The sequence below is a fragment of the Panulirus ornatus genome, chromosome 1 (assembly GCF_036320965.1).
Source record: "Panulirus ornatus isolate Po-2019 chromosome 1, ASM3632096v1, whole genome shotgun sequence".
Taxonomy (NCBI): Eukaryota; Metazoa; Arthropoda; class Malacostraca; order Decapoda; family Palinuridae; genus Panulirus; species Panulirus ornatus.
The window spans coordinates 27,763,078-27,784,305 of NC_092224.1; the positions used below are offsets into that span (position 1 = coordinate 27,763,078).

At 46.1% G+C, this 21,228-nt stretch overlaps 1 protein-coding gene across 1 annotated transcript in view; it reads left to right on the top strand.

The window, feature by feature from the left end:
* The window catches only part of LOC139766419 (rho GTPase-activating protein 21-A-like), an 842,055-nt gene that overhangs the window by 14,663 nt on the left and 806,164 nt on the right, over positions 1-21,228 (top strand). The window contains exon 2 of the mRNA XM_071695368.1: positions 8,393-8,460. The gene's annotated coding sequence lies outside the window, so the exon portion shown is untranslated. The remainder of the gene's footprint in view (positions 1-8,392; positions 8,461-21,228) is intronic.

Sequence of the window (21,228 nt, forward strand, 5' to 3'; positions counted from 1 at the left end):
TCTTTGTCAGACCCCAGCGGGGTAATAATCATTAAATTTATGGTATAAACTTGGTTCATTACCAAAGCTAACAGTCTTTCATACAGTAAGTTTTTACCGACTATTTGGAAAAAGTTGGTACACTCTTAGAATTTCATGTATTTTGTTAGTAATAATAAGATGTTGTGCCATTTCGTGTGGGGATTGTTTGAACCTCTTCCTAAAAGGCTCTTTATTTTCACAGTCTTAGACATAGTGCTCTAGTTTGTGTCCATTTGCCTGGCCACAGACTTTACACTTTATATAATTAACATTTGCAGATACAGCAAAACGCCAATAGTACTTAGAGACTCAACTCGATTTAGCAATGACAACATCCAGTAGTCTGCTGACACTGTAACTTTCTTCATATACATGTTATACTTCACACATGTCTTTTAGATGGAATATGTTTGTATTCGTGCCTGTTTCCTCACCATCCTTCATCAGTAACAGACTCTGAGAACGAGACGAGAGATTGGACTACCCAGAAACAAAGAACATTTCTTGTTAAGCTGCAAGACATCGTGATCCGCGCTGCCTCCGCTATTGATATTCCACCTGTTTTCCTTCATCCACCACAGCTTCCAGTGAACTAGCGTGTGAGACGCTCCTAGAAGCCATAGCAGTTCAGCAGACACATGCGATGCCAACACCACCGTGGGGGGGGGGGAGAGAGAGAGAGAGAGAGAGAGAGAGAGAGAGAGAGAGAGAGAGAGAGAGAGAGAGAGAGGAACAGTGTTTAAGGATTGCTATACAAATACGTAGCTCATTCAGACAAACTCCTTCTTCGGACTTAGGAAGCAGCCAGGACAAACACTTCCCTGTGACGCTGGGCCAGTCTACAACCTCCAGCGGATGATTCACAAACCGTCTCTCTCTCTCTCTCTCTCTCTCTCTCTCTCTCTCTCTCTCTCTCTCTCTCTCTCTCTCTCTCTCTCCTGTGCACCCGGGTTGGTTCCCACTTACTCGTCCAAGCTCAGCCCTTGACACACCTCGTGACCCGCGCATGCATCGCTATTAGTACGGCCCTTTGCCTTGCTACCCTTCTCATTGTTAGATACTAATGCATCTGCGGCAGACAAGTTGCCCACCAGTTGCGCTACCACGATTACTCAAGAGTTATAGCATTCTGTTGGGACGGTATCTCAAGAGACAGTGAGGTTAACGACATTTCAACAAAAATCTTGCTCCTGCCCTCTGTCCATTTAAAAGAGAACCTTAGCTTTTCAGACTCGGTACACTTGTCAAGAGCCTCGATTATATAACACTGTATGCCTGGGAGGCGAGCAGGCAGCTGGTGTGGGGCTACGCACGTCCTCACAAACCTTGAGTGATAAGTGCGTGGGGAGGACCACAGAAAATGAAGGACGTGTTCTATACTAAAGGGAACAATGAAAGATACGGCTCCGTTTTGTTCCGGACGTATTGAAGACCCCGGAACCTGGAGGAAAGACTGTATGATTCAGTCTCCGTCTCCTAAAGACCTTGGCCCACGGCTCGGTCCGTCGAATAAACCAAGGACGTTGAGAACGGCCACGCTCACCATCTCAGCGCCCCAGTTTGGCTCTCTAGTGCTGGGAGTATGGCCTTGGCTGTGCACGTTCGTCCTATCTCGTAGGCTTTCCATGACACGTGATTTTATTCCATGGTTTCAAGATTTTGTCTTGTGACTTGTATTTTCTCATGCAGGAAAATAGGAAAAAGTAAGATTCAAGTAGAGAAAACATCTCAAAAGATCTTCCATGAAAAATCCCTTCCTACAATAACATAGAGAGAGAGAGAGAGAGAGAGAGAGAGAGAGAGAGAGAGAGAGAGAGAGAGAGAGAGTAACAATGTCACTCGCTATACTCAAACACTATTTATGAGAGGCTTGGGGTGATCAAATCTGCTGAGAAATTAGAGATCCTCAACAGACGTCCTCATAAGAAATATGCCGTCACTTGGAAAAATTTCATTGAATAATGGATCACACATTGAGTATTTGGGGAAGATATCGGAACTCAGTCTTTAAGATGAAATGGAAGACACCAATAGCACGTGCACTGAATATCCTCTGTAGAAACAGTTTAGACTCTGGCATTATTCCCGAGAGTTTGAAAAACTGCGCCATATCGCCCCACTCAACAGAGGTGGAAGCAAAGCAGTCCTGAAAACCTATCGACCAGTAGCGTTATAACACTCCCCGCCCTTTATTAAAATCTTCACGAGGGTCCAAAGATATACGTTACTCGCTCTTTAGTGGGTCCTGTTCTGAACTTACCTTGAAATGTCTCCGCCTCAACGAATCACACCGTGTCGTGCTAGACACGAGTGCCCATGTACTTAGCATTCGGCAGCATAGGCTTGTGACTAGGGCCCAATGGATTGATTACAATAAGAGGAGAGCTAACCGAGTTTAAAGAGGTGTGCAGTCTACATAACCCAGGACAACGTGGTTTCAGGGCGGGAAGATCTTGCTTCTCTCAATTGCCTGACCGCTATAATAGGATTGTTGAAGCTGTGGAAAATAATGCTGACATGATTTACACATTTTGCTACAACATTAGACAAATGTGACCATGGTTTCATAGCACATAAGATGCGAAAGATGGAAATAATAGGAAAGATTGCGAGATGAATATACAGCTATTTAACTGACAGATCACAACAAGTGGTAATAAACCAATCCATGCCATCTCCAGTGCCTCCACGGTAAAAAGCTTAGTACCCCAAGGAGCTGCACTTGCACCCCTCCTGTTTCTTATTCTTATATGTGATACTGACGCGAACACAAGCCACAGTGTCATATCATTGCAGATGATACAAGGATTATTATGGAAATCATATCAATAGAAGATGCGGAAGGGCTACAAAGAAACATAAACGAAATCTTTAACTGAGAACAACTTGCTTTTCAACAGAGATAAGTTTCAACTCCTCTAGTGTGGGGAAAATCAAAAGGTCAAAAAGAGCACAGATTATCGGACAGACACAGACGCTATGTAAACCAGTTGAATAACGTGAAAGACGTTGTAATGTCTAACGACCTAGCCTTCAGCGAACACAACAACTGTTGCCTAATGCAGAGGGATGGCAGGCTGGATCCTGCGGACCTTCAAGACAAGAGAAGAAAAACCATTGATGATATTCAAAACGCTAATTCTTTCACAAACTGGATATTTTCTATTTCTAATATCACCCTACAGAACGGACGAAATTGCGGAATTATAGTGTTCAGAGATCTTTTGCAGCCCATATTATTGTGGTAAAGGAACAAATTTATCGGGAACGTCCGAAATCACCGAGGCAATTGCTCCCTGGAGCGCAGACGAGAGAGGTATACCATTATAATTACCTTCTGTTAGGACAAGCGTGGAAGACTCTGTATAATGCTACCCTTGAAATCCAGAAGTGCGATATGCGCTAAGATAGGAAACACCGTTAACATCCCCGGCCCAAGACTCTTCAACACCTTGCGAGCAACCATCAGAAACAACCTGGGATGCACGGTAGAGAAGTTATATAGTGCACCGGACAAGTACCTACAGAGTTTACCAGACCAGCCAGGCTGTGGTGATTATGTAGGTCTGAGGACTGCGGGCTTCCAACAACATGGTCGACCAAAGACCAAATCCAACAGCCTAGGCCCAGCCCGGATTGTGGGGTTAAAGACCCCCGAAGACTTCACCAGGTGTGCACCAGAGTCAGACGCGAAAACCTGAGTCAAATTGATACTGTTACCACTACACATAATCTCACACATATACAGTTAGGTCCCGAGGAGAAGCAACGGGCAGCCAGCAGTGCTGCTGTTGCAACACACAATGATGTTCCTATCCAGAGCGAGGAGTCAGGATAAATAATTGGGCATCCACAATCCAGGCTGGGCTGCAAGATACTGTCATTGCCCTAAAATGAGTTAATGTTTGTGAGAAACATATGATGATAATTGGCCACCTTTCATCACTAACCGTACTAAGCTTCCTTCAACATAGGAGTAATACATTCGTACCCGAAGCATGGCGTATGCATAACCAAAGTACCTATGATGGAGTTAGTATAGTTTCTCTGGATTCCCAAACGTATTAGAATCAGGATGCATGATAGGGTCGATGGAACAGGAAAAAGTTATGTCTGGAAGGATGTAGTTGACTATACTTCGGTTTTCTTACAAGCAAACATAAAACCATCATTCAGAAAAAAAAATTTCGACTCTTGACGAAGTGAAATCAGCACAAGCAGATCCATCTACCATCATGACATCATGCAATGAAAACCGTATATATTAGGTTCCACCAAGAGGATCAGTAGATTCCTTGGTGCTCTCCGGCTCGGGCTAGGCTGTAAATACCCATGGGGGTTTGCCACTCCTGGCGATAATGAACAGATGTAAACTTTGCTTGTAGAATTACGATCACACCCTACAACGTTACGTACGGTCAGACCTCGACCGTTGTAAAATGAGCGAGTTCAGAGATGATTCTTACCGAATGTTGTAAGATATGTGTGTGTGTCATCCTTAACAACGTTCTAACTCAGATACTTGAGAAGTATCATGACTTTGCGTGCTGGAAACATATCTATCATATACCTTGTTAAATGTCCTCGTAATTTTCGCGCAGTCTTTGTGAACTGTTCACTTACTATTCAACTTGTTAAATAAGTAGTTCATTTTGTCCTTATACACAGTTTCCTTATTTTGTAATTGTAGTCCTTCAGTTACTGAGGTCTAGTCCATGGACATTTTTCTGCGTTTATCGTCTTTTGCGCCACCGCCCACAGGATGGGATGGGGTGCACTATAGATTTCCTGTTCTTGTGACGAAAATAAAGAACCAATCATTGGGTTGATGCGTGTGTTACTCTGCAGCATCAAGCGGTAGCCAGTTTATGTGTTATTAAACGTGTTTGTTAATCTGTACACGTCGGTGTGACTCTTGAGCACGACGATATCATCCTTGGGTGTGGTGACATGGACTTTGACCTGACTCTTAAAGATTAGATCGGAGTCCACGCTGTCTTACCAAAGGGATAAAGTTACAGAGTGTTACGTAGATACACAGACCACACAGACCCAACGTCCAAGCGAGCTGGTCTGACCTTAATACTACTTGAAAGGAAAAACAATGCAGTCCCCTTAAAAGCAGGAGAAGAAACGGATAGCAAAGCCAAGGCTCTCTCCCCACCCTCCACTCCCTCCGGCAACACTCAGGCAGGAAAACAGGTAGAAAATAGATACCTTTCTGGATTGATATGCCTGAAGGAAAGAAATTTTTACAAAAAAGATCGTAATGTAGAATAAATATACATCACTTTTTGTTATAAAGACAATAGCTAGGATAAACTTGAGTTCCAGCCTCTCGACTTACCATGTTCTAAATTATTCCTGATGTTGAAGAATGATGCAGTAATTCTTACTCTCTCAAAAGCAGGTGACTTGGTTTATAATCAATGTTGGTACGTTACCGCAACGTGGCCAGGGAGAGATCAGTGGTTAAGAAGGTAGCATGATATACCACCACGTTATAATGGCTGATTAAATGAATTATTCAATACCGGAGAATGACAAGTGATGATCATGCCTAGTTTTGAAGATACCGAGAGTGTTGCTCTGAGCCACATATTCTGGGAGCTTATTCCAAGCCTCATTCTTAACTACAAGGCACAGCTTGCAACTGCAGGGTTGAAATCCCTTACGTGCCATCACAGCAGGGTTAGTGGGAGGGCAGTGGTTGCGGGCCGGGGCGTCGTCATGCGTCACTCCGGGCTGGTGCTGCGGGCTCGGGAGGGTAAGCCACACCGCCATCACCCGGAGAACAAACAAACTGAGGCGGGTGTAGTCGGCGGCCGGCCGGAGTGGTGCTAGTTGATACCTGGGGGAGGGGTCAGAGGGACGTCTTCGGGCGCCGCCCTTCCGTGACCAGCCCTACACATCCTGTGACAGGTGTGCACGCGGGAGTGCTTCCACCCACCATATGAAGTACACACCTGCTTACAGCGAGCAGTACACGGGTTTCACCCTGTAAATAACCGTAGCTGGGTTCGCCTCGTAAAGATCACAAGCGGTGATATAACGGAGTAAATATTGTACATGAAGTTGAGGTGCCCCGTGGAAGGTGTTGCGAATGTGTGGGAGGAAAGCTGCTATCATAGGTGAAGCGGTGAGTGCGTAGACGAAGGTAGCTTTGCAGCAGGAGTGTGTGATGTCACCGTGGCTGTTTGATTTGTTTATGGGTGGGATGTTGAGGGAGGTGAATGCAAGGGTCTAGGAAGGAGGAGGTGGTATGCAGTCTCTTAGAGGGGGTTAGGGAGCTGCTATCTGTTGTTTGCTGATGACACGGCGATGGTGACTGATTCGAATCGGAAATCGCAGAAGCTGGTGTCCGAGTTTAGGAGTGTGTATATGGAAGGAGAAAGTTAAGAGTATGTGATATAAAAGCAAGGTTATTAGGTTTAGCAATGGAGAGAGAGAGAGAGAGAGAGAGAGAGAGAGAGAGAGAGAGAGAGAGAGAGAGAGAGAGAGAGAGAGAGAGAGGTTATTTGGAGCGTAAGTCTGAATGGAGAAGACTTGGAAGAAGTGGAGTATTTTAGATAGCTGGGAGTGGATATGGCAACAGAGGAGACTATGGGAGGTGAAGGGAGCCACAGGGTGGGTGAGGATGCTAAGGTCTTGGGCATATTGATGGATGATTTCTGTCTTGGTTTGTATTCCCTACCCTCAAGTGCCAGCCATGGCGTGGGCCCCCACCTTTCCTATATAGGTTTTGTAGTCTAAATTTTCTCCACCTGACACTGCTACTTAGCGAACCAGACTTAAGCAGGGATGGTCCCTAGGTGGTCTATTTTCTCACAGTTATGTCGTTCGATGACCCAGACCACCATCCAGGATGGCCTCTGTTACCCACTTTATATCTTTCTTGAGACAGCGGGAAAGTTTTGTCAGTTCAGAATGACGTGTTCCAGGTTTAGGGTTTGCCCTTGAAAAATGATGGAAACTTCAGCGAGATTGATATAGTTTCGGATTTTCGAAGTTTCTTATGATATTGCTTAGACTTTATATTACTGTTCCACTTTGCTGTTGCAAAGGCATAAAAAGATTCTCATGTTTGTTGAGCACTACAGTGTGATCATTGAGCACTAAAGTGTGATCATTGAGCACTACAGTGTGATCATTGAGCACTACAGTGTGATCATTGAGCACCACTACAGTCTCTGATTCTTACACCCCGGGTGATCACTACTTGTGTTCACGAACACCTAAAATCCAAGTATAGTCATTTTCTATCAAATTTTCCAGACGGTGTTCCTGGCCTGTGAATGCGTCCGTAGTATATAGCGTGTTCGGCTTGTGGTTGCGTGTGTGTTGGTGGCCCACCGCCACCTGTTCTGCCTTTAGCCCTGCATATGACTGCGGCCGGCTATAAGTGTGTCTGGACTGTGTCTTTACCGTCGTCTAACTCCTTCTCTTATTCTGTCCTTCCGTCGCCTGACTCGCTCTTTTTTTTCTCTCACTATGTTTACAGTGTGCTCTAGATTTCCACTTTGTTGTTTTACATTTTTTCTCCCCTTTTTCCATGTTTATATAAATTACGTTTTCTGTATCACTGCTCATGATATATCCTCGTTCTCTTTTCGTCTCTTGCACTTACGAAGTATCCAGCGTTGATTTGAGTCTTGCTGTATGTTGTAAGAGCTTGGTTGGTGGAGGTGACATTTCCGTGTCCAGTGATGGTAGAGGTAAGAGAAGTTCATTCTCTGCTTTAGGTACGTTTTCTACAATGTTTAAAAAGAATTGGTATCGGAGTGCAATGTCTGCCTGGCAATTCCAGGTAACTTTCTTTCATTTTTTTTTTTTTCCTGGGAATTATACTTGCACGTCAATAGAGCCAAGTGTCTTGTTCTCTTGATATATCAGGCACGTGACGTTAATCATCGTATTTATACATGCAAGTCTTCTTCTTATCGACTATATTTGTCACTGATCTCTTATTCATTCATTTTTTATACTGATTAACCTGTGGTTACATCACGACACTGCCTGTGGGGTAAAGGTGAGGGTTGGGGTCTACAGGGTTGGGCCATTCTTTCGTCTGTTTCCTTGCGCTCCCTCGCTAACGCGGGAGACAGCGACAAAGTATAATAAATATATAAATATACAGATATCGACAGACATTCGGCCGAATGTAGTTAGTTGAGGTGTTACAGATATTACATGATAGTGATGATAGTGAGTAGTTAAGTAATCATGAAAGAGCTCGATTAAGGTTGGGATGGATACAACGCGTGATTAACTAGATGTTTTATAACTGGTATCTTCTTTTATATCTTTTTTAATATCTTGATGATGATGACGTAACAACGCTGTACTTCAACGATACGTTTGAATCTTCCAGGTGGGGAAGCGAGACGTCCAGGGACGGACGGGACCAGACCGGCCGCGTGAGGACGTCTAGCAAGACAGGTGGGTAGCTAAATGACCCTATATATCACCCATAGTCCTATCCTCAACGTACAGTCCGGTAGCCGTAGAAATTTCGGTTCAGCGTCTCACGATCCACATATTTCGATGCTCATGGTTATGGTGTGGGTTGGTGGTGCGTTCCGGAGAGCTGCTGGAATCAGAAGGAGACACCGGAACGGGATGATTATTTGCCCTGTGTGTATAGTTGTCTGCTTCCATAACAATTTCCCTCATGGTTTTAACGTTTTAAGCTGTTCCATGCATTGTGTTCGCTCGCCCAGCCATCTGTAAACACACACACACACACACACACATATATATATATATATATATATATATATATATATATATATATATATATATAAGGATAACTTATACATTCTTTTCTCTTCCTCACACCCGATCGCCACACCCTGCATCAGCGAGGTAGCGCCGGGAAACAGACGAAGAAAGGCCGCATCCGCTCACACACACATTCTCTATCTGTCATGTGGAATGCACAGTAACCACAGTGCATTGCGGTGTAACCGGACTCCGCCCGCATGAGGTGAAACTGCGAGTGAAAGTCGCCTTTGGCGAGGCTGCATCTCTGAGGGTACAGGTCTCCTCAGAGATCTTCTCACTCCAAAGGAGTCCATCATTTCTGTACTTCTGGAAGCAGCGCAGCCTCGGAATGCAAGAAACTCTGGAAACGAGGCTCTGGTAAACACCAGGATGGTTTGAATGAGGTCGTTAGGCAGTTAGAGATAGACAGACAGATAGATAGATAGATTTGTATATATGTCTTCATGGACCGATGACTTGAGGGTATACTGTGCTAAACTGGAATATACGTATACGTTGTCAAGGAAAAGTTTAAAGCTGCAGCGTTATTGGTGATAAGAGAATTGAGGATGATGTCTCCCGTGTGGGAGGAGGGACGTGGGAGAGAGGAAGAATGGGAGAGGTACAGCACCTCCCTCCCACCACCATCACCTTATCGACCAAGGCTCCACCATGATCACCATTACTCCCCTAGTGGGGCTTGGAGCCTCACCACTCACCGGGTGATCACGACCCACATCTCAAGACCGTGAGGCTGACCAAAACCACACCAACACCGAGAGTAACCATAGAGACCTTTGATAGATGACATCGTGGGGATGATGAGCGCTCATGTGAACCCTGCCAAGCGGCAGGCAAACCAGCTCAGAATGTGGGAGGCTCCGCCACTGCCACCGAGGCAGCAGTCGAGGGTAGAGAGAGGCATCTTCATGTATATTTTGATGGGGTTGGAGTGTAGGATCTTGGCTTGGGGGGGAGAGTAGTGTATGTGATGCACCGGTACTAAGATGGGGACGACCCTTGGGTATGAAGGGGTTGCTTTTCACCTGACCCTTCAGGCTGTTGTATGATGCGCCTCTCAGGTCCTGGGGAGGTGGAGCGGCCATTACCGTGTGTGTGTGTGTGTGTGTGTGCGAGGGTCTTCTGCCCGCCCACCACCCTCCCCCGCAGTATCCGGGTTGGTCCAGTGCATTCTGAAATCCAGGTGGCTCTCTGGTGCGTCACCTAATAATACGTTATCGTCGATGTTATCGTGGCGGATTATAAAGAAATACGTACAGGGAACTGAAGTAGGTGTGGGGGCTGGGGTTAATGGTAGGTGTGTGGGTGGGGTTAATGGTAGGTGTGTGGGTGGGGTTAATGTTAATTTTGGAGGTGGGGGTCAGTGGTAGGTGTGGAGATGGAATTCATGGTGGAAGTGGTTAATGATGGGTGTGGGGGTGGGGTTAATGGCAGATGTGGTGGCGGGGTTAATGGTAGGTGTGGAGGTGGGGTTGATGGTATGATGGTGAGGTATATGGTACGTGTGGAAGTGCGATTATATACGTTCTCATCGTTTAAATTTTCTAAATAGAGGTTTCTAACAGAAATGAAATTCTGAATGAGAAGATGACGTATTTCGCATGACCGACAGACCAGTCATTTCCCACACGACAATGTTATGCTTGATGCCACGAAGACATTGTTGTACTCATGAAAGTAATCGTATTTTCAGGGATACAGATGCCTTTATCATCGGCTAAAATGCTAAACAAATTAAAAAGCTGATTATCTCTCAAAGAAACAAAACACATGATTTTGATCTTTACGCAGTTTGTATCTCACGCCATAGGAAAATCGTTAAGGTGGGGAGGACAAACTGCTAATTCAGTTGATGATGTGACCCTCTCTGAATAACTGAGGATTTCTTGCACTCTATTATCTTTTTTTTTGTCAGTCATTACGGACATATTCTGAAAGACCTAAGCCGATGATGACCAAGGGAACAACTGCAATATGAATTTGTCTGATGTTTAATTCTACTCTCTCTCTCTCTCTCTCTCTCTCTCTCTCTCTCTCTCTCTCTCTCTCTCTCTCTCTCTCTCTCTCTCTCTCTCTCTCCTCCCTGTGGTGTCCTGATGACACAACACCGAGGAAGGGCAAGCGGCAGTGATCCCGAAAGCAGAGACAGAGCGGACACGCTGACTAATGAGACACACCGAGAGAGGCGATGATGTGTAGGCAGAGGAGGAGTGGAGGTTGCCAGGTGAGGGACGGGGGACAGGGTGAGGCCTAGAGGAGAATGAGGAAGGGACGCAGGCATTGCGTAAGAGGCGCGGAATGAGTGAGGGTTCACAGACGAGGAAAGGGACAGAGCGAAGGAGGAGATGCTATGACAGACAAGAGGCAATGGGTGGTGGTAGTTAGCAGATGTTACATCCAAGGAGAGACAGAACACAGTACGAGGCGAGGGTTGACGGTGGGACGGGGCTTGACGGTGGAGGTGAGGTTGACAGTGAGTGTGTGGGAGGGGATGGGAGGGTGAAATTGATGGTGGGATGGGTTAACGGTGAGTGCGGGGGTGGGGTTGACCGTGGGGGTGGAGTTGACTGTAGGCGTGGGGTTGAGGTTGATGGTGGGTGGGTGTGGGGTTGACGGTGGGTGCTGGGGTTGGGCTGCCCCAGGTACTGAGGGGAACTGTGTTCCATCAACTGGCTACAGTGATGGGAGGGGGTGGGGTCGTGACCTCGTGGCACTTGCCTGATTGGCTGTCACTGGTGCCGCCCACACATTAAGATGGACAGTGACACTTGTCGACACTTGCTCGATGGCGGTATATTCCCGGCACACCTGCTGTGTCCCTCAGTACCACGATTGTCTGCCCAAGACGACCAGTGTGTGTGTGTGTGTGTGTGTGTGTGTGTGTGTGTGTGAAATAATTTAGAATTGGTTAATATCCAGTATGGTAACAGGCTGTGAGTCTGTGGAAGGTACGCATTTCTTACGGTTAATTTTGACTTCAGTTTTGGAAATATTGTGTTGCTTTTGGTATGTTCCTAACAGTATTGCCGACCAGGCCTATTATGGTTTCAGTAACTTGTATATGGCTAGGCGACACTAGTGTTGCAGGGAACACCCTCCTGTCTACGTATCTTGTGCTTTCAGTTTTTATTTCCCCCTTTCCAAGAGTTACGGTTGCATATCATCATGTCATGTCTGATGCGTTTTGACTCTAAATTTTGACAGGCATATATATATAATATCCACAAAATAGATATTTTCTTTTTAATTTAAACTCTCCTGATTACAGGAGGTTACAAGACAAGCTCTATTGAGATCTATTTTTGCTGTAACATATCGTCGTTTATTAACGGGAAGATTTCACTTCTACATAGGCGAACGAGGAATTTTACATCCGCTGGTGGATTTCTGTATAGTTGTCAGCAAGGTGTTGATCATTTCATGTAGAATGATGGAAGCCGCCCGCATCTGGGTACCTTCGTGGTCGATTAAATACCATCCCAATATTTACGTTGTTATTCTTATGTTAGGAGTGTTTCCACGAGCTCTGTCTTGGGCTAGGTATTACAGACGCTAGATAAACATAAATGTAGAGTTGTACAAGAATAGATGTGAGGCGATTTACGTGATGGGATGAGGTCTCCATTACTCATTACATAGATACTATCACGGTACATGTTGGGTCAGTAAACAATATATGTGGACAGAACAGTAATATATGTGTTAGGTTATAGGGGTAGGCTGAGAGGCCCTCATTCATCTCATACAAAGACATAGGGAGTCTGTGGGCTATCGTCGTACCCTGATATCCTAGTGCCCTGTTATCAAGAAGACAGCGGGTGTTGCTAGGACAGTTGGCGCTTCGTGTGGTCAGCTTCTGAAGCTCCTTCCCTGAGGGTGGATCATGTCAGGTCACACTCCTCCCTCTTGTCCATATTCACCGACACCGACCATATCTTGTAATGAGGCAGGGAGTCCATTCTCCGACGATGACTGGTACGTGTGTCCCCTCCAGTCTCGGTAGGAGCGAGGTCACAATTGAGTCCTCCTTCACTTGTGTCGTGCGCAGTTACCACCCGTGGCAGGTCTGGCATGTGGTTGGTCTCCCAGCACGCGATGGCCTCACGCAGATCCTAGCACCACGGACGGTGGTCGTGGCGCTACCCTCATAGCATTACTGGCTCACAGGACCTTCGTCATTTAACCCCATGAGCCACCCGGTACGATCCTTGAGTACGACGGCGCGACCCCTCTGTGTGATAGCTTGGCTTCTGACCTTTGGCCAAAAGTTTCGTCATAATACCCAAGGTCACTAGAATACTCACTATGCGAAAAGAACCAGTGATGCTTAGCGTTGAGAGTATGTGGAAATGTTGTCATAATAAGACCGGCATTGTGATCCCGGTAATGGCGTCTTCGCAGAACTGTTAAAGAAAATACAGCATAAAATGAGTGAATCGAAATGGTTCTAAGAAACAGCCACCTGAGAGCGTTCCCTCACACCCTGGCATATAACTTCCTTTGATATCACTATACTAAATACTCACAATTTTCACCTTCAAGACGTAACCAAAGACATTGCTCTTGCCTTCAGTATCCTGAAGTGAATGATCTTATTTGCTGGAGGTTGACAAAGACCATCTGTGACCTCTCTCATCTTTGTGTCCTACCGGTCACAGGATGAGCCTGTTTGTCATAAGGGTCGTACACCCGCACTAATGGTTGTGTTGTCTATGTTTGACGCATTTATTGTCATCATGAAGACTCTCCCGGATGACGACGGTGAAGCATCTGGCGCCCGGGCGGTGAGTGTCAGCCCCCGGCCACAGCTGCTTCCCTCACTACTGCTGGTCGCCTCACTCTCCACGCTGCCACGGACACCCAAGGCCGCCCTCCTCCTCCTACCCTTGTCCTCTAAGGATCCGATTTCAGGAGAATATGTAAACATTCTTATTATAGCCGGGCCTGACCGACGCCAGCAAGAACCCTGACAGTGGCGAGGTGAATGACTGCCTGCAACAGTTGTATGGGCACGCCGTGAGCATGCTTGCACGGCCCTTGAGTACTACCACGGTCTGGCCTTTGACCTGACCCTTAAGGGGTAGGTCAGTGACCAGATCATCATGCCCTAGGGTCATACTAACGAGCTCAAGGGGTTTGACGCAGATATATGGACGAGGAAAACGTGTTGACATATCTGTGATGACTTGTGAATGGTTATGGAGCCGTTTTGGACAGAGTCAGCCAATACACACACACACACACACACACACACACACACACACACACACACACACACACACACCATCGTAGATACCCACTTGTGACACTTGTGGGAGATTTCTACATGACAGTGTTGGCTACGTGTTCCCTCACTGCCGACGCTGACGCCGCCGGCGTGGTCCGGAGCGCCGTAATCCCGGTGCGTCTAAGACTGAAAGTAACAGGATTACGTGGAGCGTGGGGCGGTGTTGTAGTGCCCTGGTGCTGTCTTGCCGAGCACGGTGGGGCTACTACACCTGCCTCTACCTCACTACAACACCGTACACACTCTGCTCTCCGCTTGTGTGAGATAAAAGTAATGCAAAACATTATTTTCCCTGGATTAAAACAAAAGTTGTATGTTATTTTGTGACGTTCATGGCATTTTTGTGCGCGCGTGTGTGTGTGTGACAAGAAAATCATTTACTAAAGCTAAGGTCCCTGTGGTGTGTATACCAGTGGTGTGGATAGTAACATTCTCATGTGGCCAGCCTCACCAGGAACCACTGTAACCCACATCAGGATAAAGTCTGTGGTCCTTCATCAACCAGGTGGGTTATGCTGTCTTCATGTTTGTAATGGCTTGTCCTCGACACTTTCCTCACGATCTCTGGTTAACAGTGAGCAACACTGGTCTCTTGAGTGGTCTAGGAATGAGCAGCGCCCTCACTGACAACACTTTCTTCTGGAGTTGAAAAATTCGGTCCTCGTAGTTAATCGATCCTATCCACCTCCTTACTAGGAATAATCAACACTATCCAATGCCATTTCAGGAGAGATCAGCACTGACACAAACAACTTTCTCAGGACGACCAGTAACAAACAAACAACATTGTTCAGCGCCTTACAATCAATACTGTTGTCATATTACGCCAAGAGGATTGACCCACACTCAGTGACCTTACTGGTTGTGATCACTAATATTCCACATTCAGTGATCTTGCTGGACGTGATCAATAATGTCATAACTCGTTGCTAGGATTAACCCCCCCTCACCTCCACCGTCCCACATTACATTATTAATCATCGTCTGTGTCCTCACGTACCTTTCCCAGAGATGATCAACATTTCACAGCACTTTCCTTGCGATGATCACTACATTGTCTTCTTAGCTCTCTGCTGGGGGTAATAAACCTTGCCCCTAAACCTTGCCCCACAACACCATGTTGTTCAACACTAGCCTCACAACACACTGCTGGTCAGCACTAACCCCACAGCACCATGCTGGTTCCACAACTCTCTGCTGAGAGCGAGTTATGCATTGCGCCAAGAGACTACACCAGATGTTCCCTTTCGACGCATTACCTATCCGACAGTGGTTTCCATAGTGTACTACCTTTTAAGAAGGTTGTGCTGTAGGCAGTTTGTTTCTGGGTCCTCTCATAACTCTCTCCCTGTTGATAAGTAAAGATGTATCTCTGGTGTAGGCGGTTTAATAAACAGACACTCCTCAAGGTTATGTGAACAGTAAGCGGTGTGGGGGGTGTGGCTGCGGTGAGTGAGTGTGGGGTAGTAAGTAGTCAGGCAAGCACTGCAGTGTGGGCATCATCAGCCTTACTTACCCTCCTGATTCACCAGGCAACAGTCCCCTCCCACACACACACACACTCACCCCTGACACTCTGGACGCTTGCCTCTGTTTCTCATTCACAAACGATTTAACTTTCACCTGACCGTAACAGATGGCGTCAGTGTCACAGTGAATAGGTATGAAGGAGAGGTTCTCGAACCCCCTGGTGGCTCAGACTTTTGCTCAAGTCATCAACCACCCGATAAAGTAGTCTTCGATATATATATATATATATATATATATATATATATATATATATATATATATATATATATATATATTATATTGCAGAGTCCTAACTTTTCCTGTACGTTGATGATTTATGAAGGGATTATACTCTTTTATGTACATGGCTTCTGTAATCTTGTAGGGTCGTGGCAATGTTTCAGCATGATCGTGTTTTCAGTAAGATGCTGACGATTGAGATTCATGTTCTGTTGCTGTTGCATATGTAGTTTAGTGCCTCCGTGTTGCAGATGAGGAGGTGTTAAGCGTCGACTGAGTGATGTAGCTGTTATACCGATGTAGTTCACGTTGTTTTTGAAGTTCACAACCTTCAGCTGGGCAGGAGTACTTGTATACTACCTTGGTTGTCTGCAGTGGGTTATTGCTCAGGATGAGTTTGTTCCTCATATGGTGGTCACTAGTTTTCAATGTTCTTGTGGTTAACAAAAATGCTGAGACGATCTTCAGGGCTGTTGCAGGTAATGCTCTTATCTGTTATCTCCTTCAGGATACCTTCGTCAGTCTGATAGGCAGGAGACGCCTGACTCTTGTACAAAACTCTCTGAACATTTCCAGGCTTGTATTGGGTATGATTAACGAGTCGAATTTGGAGGAATGCGCCAATCTTTATCAGTGATTTTAATATAGAAACCGTTGTTAACTAAAATTTGCTCGACTCTCACCATAAGATTTCTAATAAAATCATTGACAAAGAGACATGTGTGATCTTCCAAACTCGACTAGTTATTCACACCCAACAACAACCTGGAACTGTTCGTCGACTTTCCTACAAAAACCAGCTCCGCATCCTTATTTGACAGAGCTGAGTCGAAAGCCGTCCGACTTGTGAACACTCCCAGGGTAACTGTAAAGCTTGACCTGCTTGGTTCACTTTCCCTCTTCTATAGGTATTACTTTGGTTTTTGCACCCCCAGAGCTGGCTGCTTGTGTTTTCCCATCACTAGCTAGACCTCACAACACTTGTACTTTGATGATTTATCAAGGGATTTTATTCTCTTATGTACAGCCGCCTCCACTTCAACCCAGGGAGGATCGACTCGCTACTTCGAAGGTTTCATTTCAAATTACTTCCATGTTTTCATTGTCCGGAGTTTTGCTGATCATTTCCGGGTAGTTACTAGTATCCGCAACGTTTCCCAATATTCGGTGTTAACGTCGGTTTCGATAGAATAGCAACGAGTTAATACGATGCCACTCCTTTCTCTCTGTGGCATGTGAACGTGAAAGTATCAGTTCGTTAGTTCGAAGCAAAACGTGGGTGAAAAGAGGCGTTCTGTAAGTTCAGGCCGTGAGACCATGCCATCTGGTGGAGCGAGAGGGGGCGGCTCAAGGTGCGCCGATGTAATATTGGGGACTGTCCGCCTCACCACATAAACTACATCGGACACACAACTTGCATCCTGGACCACCGCCTCTCGCTCCACTTACAAGAAGGTGGTATCAGACATGACGAACAAAAGCATGGAACAAGACTAACGAGGGAGATAGAGTGAATGACACCAAAATCATTACTATTTTCAGTGAACGGAGGAGACTACAGATATCAGAAGCCATTCACAGTAGAGAGGAGGCACATGTGACCAACTTTCAGACAAAAATGACCACCGCCATGCACCTCTATGATGGCCCGCCACTTGGACGTAGACCTAACGCCGTTTTAGGACAAGTGAAACGCGTCACTGGCTACCGAGTCCGCCATTTCGGGGCAGGAGGAACGTGTCGCTGGCCCACTCGGTCCTGGATTGCGAAGTTCAGAGAGAGTCAGACGAGCCCAACCCGACCTCAGCTCCACACCATGACAATGACATTCTCGCTTGGCCCAAATTAGTGTATGTAGTGATGAACTGTCTATATCCATACCTCTTTTAGTATTGTTCTTCTGTATTTCCTGGACTATTCCTCACAGTGCCTCTGTGAAGCCGAAAGCTTGATTGAAATGAGATGGACAATTTTGGACAACTGGTAGAATGATAATGAGGAAATTCGAGAACATAAGGAAGAAGATTGGTAACTCTAAATATGCTGTCCTATTCAACTCTATGTGTATTAGAGAAAACCTGCTCCCAGCTTACACTAATAGGTGTGTGTGTGTGTGTGTGTGTGTGTGTGTGTGTGTGTGTGTGTGTGTGTTAGGAGTGGGTGGGAAGGCTGGGGGAGGTAGCAGTGTGGGTGTTGTGCAAGTGTCACCGCCGTCAGTCTGCTCCTGTCCTTGGGGGCGGCTGGTGAACACGTGTGGAGCGGTCACCCCGGGGAGGAAGGGGGTCTCATTACCCTCTCTTGGGTAGGGGTGGCGTCTGGGGTTGAAGTGGGGGGGAATGGTCGTCTTGGTGGTATCAACGATAATGGTGGTTGTTGTGGTGGTGGGTATAGTGATGGAGGTGATGTTAAGTGTGGTAGGTTGCTGTGGTGGTGGGTATAGTGATGGAGGTGATGTTAAGTGTGGTAGGTTGTTGTGGTGGTGGGTATAGTGATGGAGGTGATGTTAAGTGTGGTAGGTTGATGTGGTGGTGGGTATAGTGATGGATGTGATGTTAAGTGTGGTAGGTTGATGTGGTGGTGGGTATAGTGATGGAGGTGATGTTAAGTGTGGTAAGTTGCTGTGGTGGTGGGTATAGTGATGGAGGTGATGTTAAGTGTGGTAGGTTGCTGTGGTGGTGGGTATAGTGATGGAGGTGATGTTAAGTGTAGTAGGTTACTGTGGTGGTGGGTATAGTGATGGATGTGATGTTAAGTGTGGTAGGTTGTTGTGGTGATGGGTATAGTGATGGATGTGATGTTAAGTGTGGTAGGTTGCTGTGGTGGTGGGTATAGTGATGGATGTGATGTTAAGTGTGGTAGGTTGTTGTGGTGATGGGTATGTAGGTAAATGTGGTTAGCATGATTGTGAAAGGGATCTGTATCCTATAGTAGCGCTGCTGGTGGTAGTAGTGGTAGTAGGTAAGGATCTAATGGTTGATAGTGATGGTAGCAAGTACCCTGCTACTGTCCCAGCGGTGCGGAGATGTATATGGGAACAACAGATAATAGAAAGCCTAGGTGCCTTGTGACGAGATGACCTGCCAGTTTATATCCTAATTATAACTACATCTGTAGTCTAGATAGGTAAGGTTAGGATATAGCCTTAAGCTAGCAATGACAAGATCTTGCAATCTGCTGATCTTATTACTTTCCTCACATACATGTTATATTTCAAACATCTCGCTGTGTTGGAAACATTATGAATGCTCTCTCCCATCCCTTTCCGCTCCCTGCCACAGCAACAGCAGCAGCAACAGCACCAGCCGGCGGGATAACAAAAAATGGCATAAACAAAACAATATGTTGTTGGCGTAAGACGAGCATGGAATTTTACAGGAAAGATTGCACGTGGAGTTGGAAGAGTGTGTGCTGTGGGAAGGAGGGTAGTGTCGGCCAGATTGACGAAGGTGGCAGGTGGCAGCTAAAGTGGTGGTAATGTTGGTGGCAGTGTGGGTACGTGTGTGTGTGTGTGTGTGTGTGCAGCTGGTGCTGTTGGCTGGTGATGACGGTTGTGGTTCTGGTGACAGTCAGGGTACATCTGTGTTCAGCTGGCGTTGTTCGCCAGCGATAATGATGGTGAGGGGAGACGGCGGTGTTGGGGAGCGTGGCGCCGTTATCAGCCTGAAGCACTGGACTGTCGGACGTATGTTGTGTTTTTCTCCTGACAGTGAGGGCAGTAAGGTGTTGTGACATTTCTTGATGGGGTTTGTTTAGACCTATCCCTAAAATTCCCTATTTTTTTATTCATATTCTAAGACACAGTGTCTCTCTCTGCCCGTGCCTTAGCCCAGCTGTGTATGTAGGCTGTTTGGTGATATGGCTGATAACCTGTATCGTGTCACGTTAGTGATCACGTAAGTTCTTCTGGTGGACAGAGTACATTGCCAAAACACCGATCCGATTGACGTAGCTGCAGCAGCTGTTGAAGAAAGCATTCGTTCATTGGATAAAGGATCCGCCTTCACTGACCGCGATGATGATTAATCAATCCGTTTTCCATTTGGAAGCGGAAGAGCTGTTCTTCGCTGGGTGAAATGAGAAGGGAGAGAGAGAGAGATGATGAGTTCATGTGACCTGGATGTATGTGTCGCATACCTATACATTCATTCATGTTTCGTACACAGGTCTCCAGAGTTTATTCTCTTGAGCACAACGGCACCGTCCTTTTGGGCTTGTGACGTGAACCTTTGACCTGATCCTTACAGTCATACGGGTGTGCTCGTGTCGTACCGTCTTGCGCAAGGGTTGTACCGTCGTTTTCTTGACGTCAGGGATTGTCCCCCATGGCAAATCTGAAGTTCCTTAACGTTGCGTGGGATTCCTCGTTCCACCGGGGGCATTCTGATTTTTAGTTAGCGAGAGAACAGCCTGCTGGGTGAAGGATTTTACCACGTAGTGTAAGACCTGCCTCAGGTTGAGAGGCAGGAGGGAAAGAATCCCTCTGTGGATGTCAACAAACACATCTAACGTCTCAGATGTTGGCGAGATGTGAAGACAATATCATTGCTGCCGTCTGGATCTCTCAGCCGAATTACCTGATCTTCAACTAACACTTTGTTCATGATAGATTTTTTGGAAGGGTTTTGGATCTTCACTCGTCTTGGACAGCAGAGTTTTTTCTTCACTTGGCTACAAGTTTCTCTTCTTCTCCTTCCCTGTCTTACGGTCCCCCTCGCCTTCCTTGTGCTGGTTGGATGTTTTTGTCGCCTGTGTTGTCTCCACGGGACATCCCCATGTTCTTCAGCTGTTTGACATCTTTCATCTGATCATTCTCTCTCTCTCTCTCTCTCTCTCTCTCTCTCTCTCTCTCTCTCTCTCTCTCTCTCTCTCTCTCTCTCTCTACTCTACTCTACTCTACTCTACTCTACTCTCGGCCAGCGGTGACCATGGACTTAACCACCTCGATATAGATTTCACAGAACCTTCTGTAACAAAAAGTCCTCAATTCCAACTGAGTAATTCATTTGCCCATTTTATGTTTCCATAGATGATTTGTTTATCATGTGTATGAGTATCAATCTTCCTGATTCTACTGTTACCACTGACACGACTCTCTCTTTCCATGTGAATATACATAAACAAAGTTCCCTCAGTATCAGAACTTTTTACCAGCTCTGAAAAGTCCTTGTCTCGTTGCCTCCTACACCACCCTGATTATGCCTTCATTACCTTAATTAGATGATTGTTCTGGCTCGTTAAAACTCACTAGAGGATTGTGCATTATGAACATCGTTATAAGGACTTCTTTCTTTTTTCCTCCCTGTGTAAACGGACAGACGACTAGTTATTTTTGAGAGTTTAGGCCAACCTTGACCAGGAGCTCCAGGGCCCCTCCTGCAGTTCCTGTT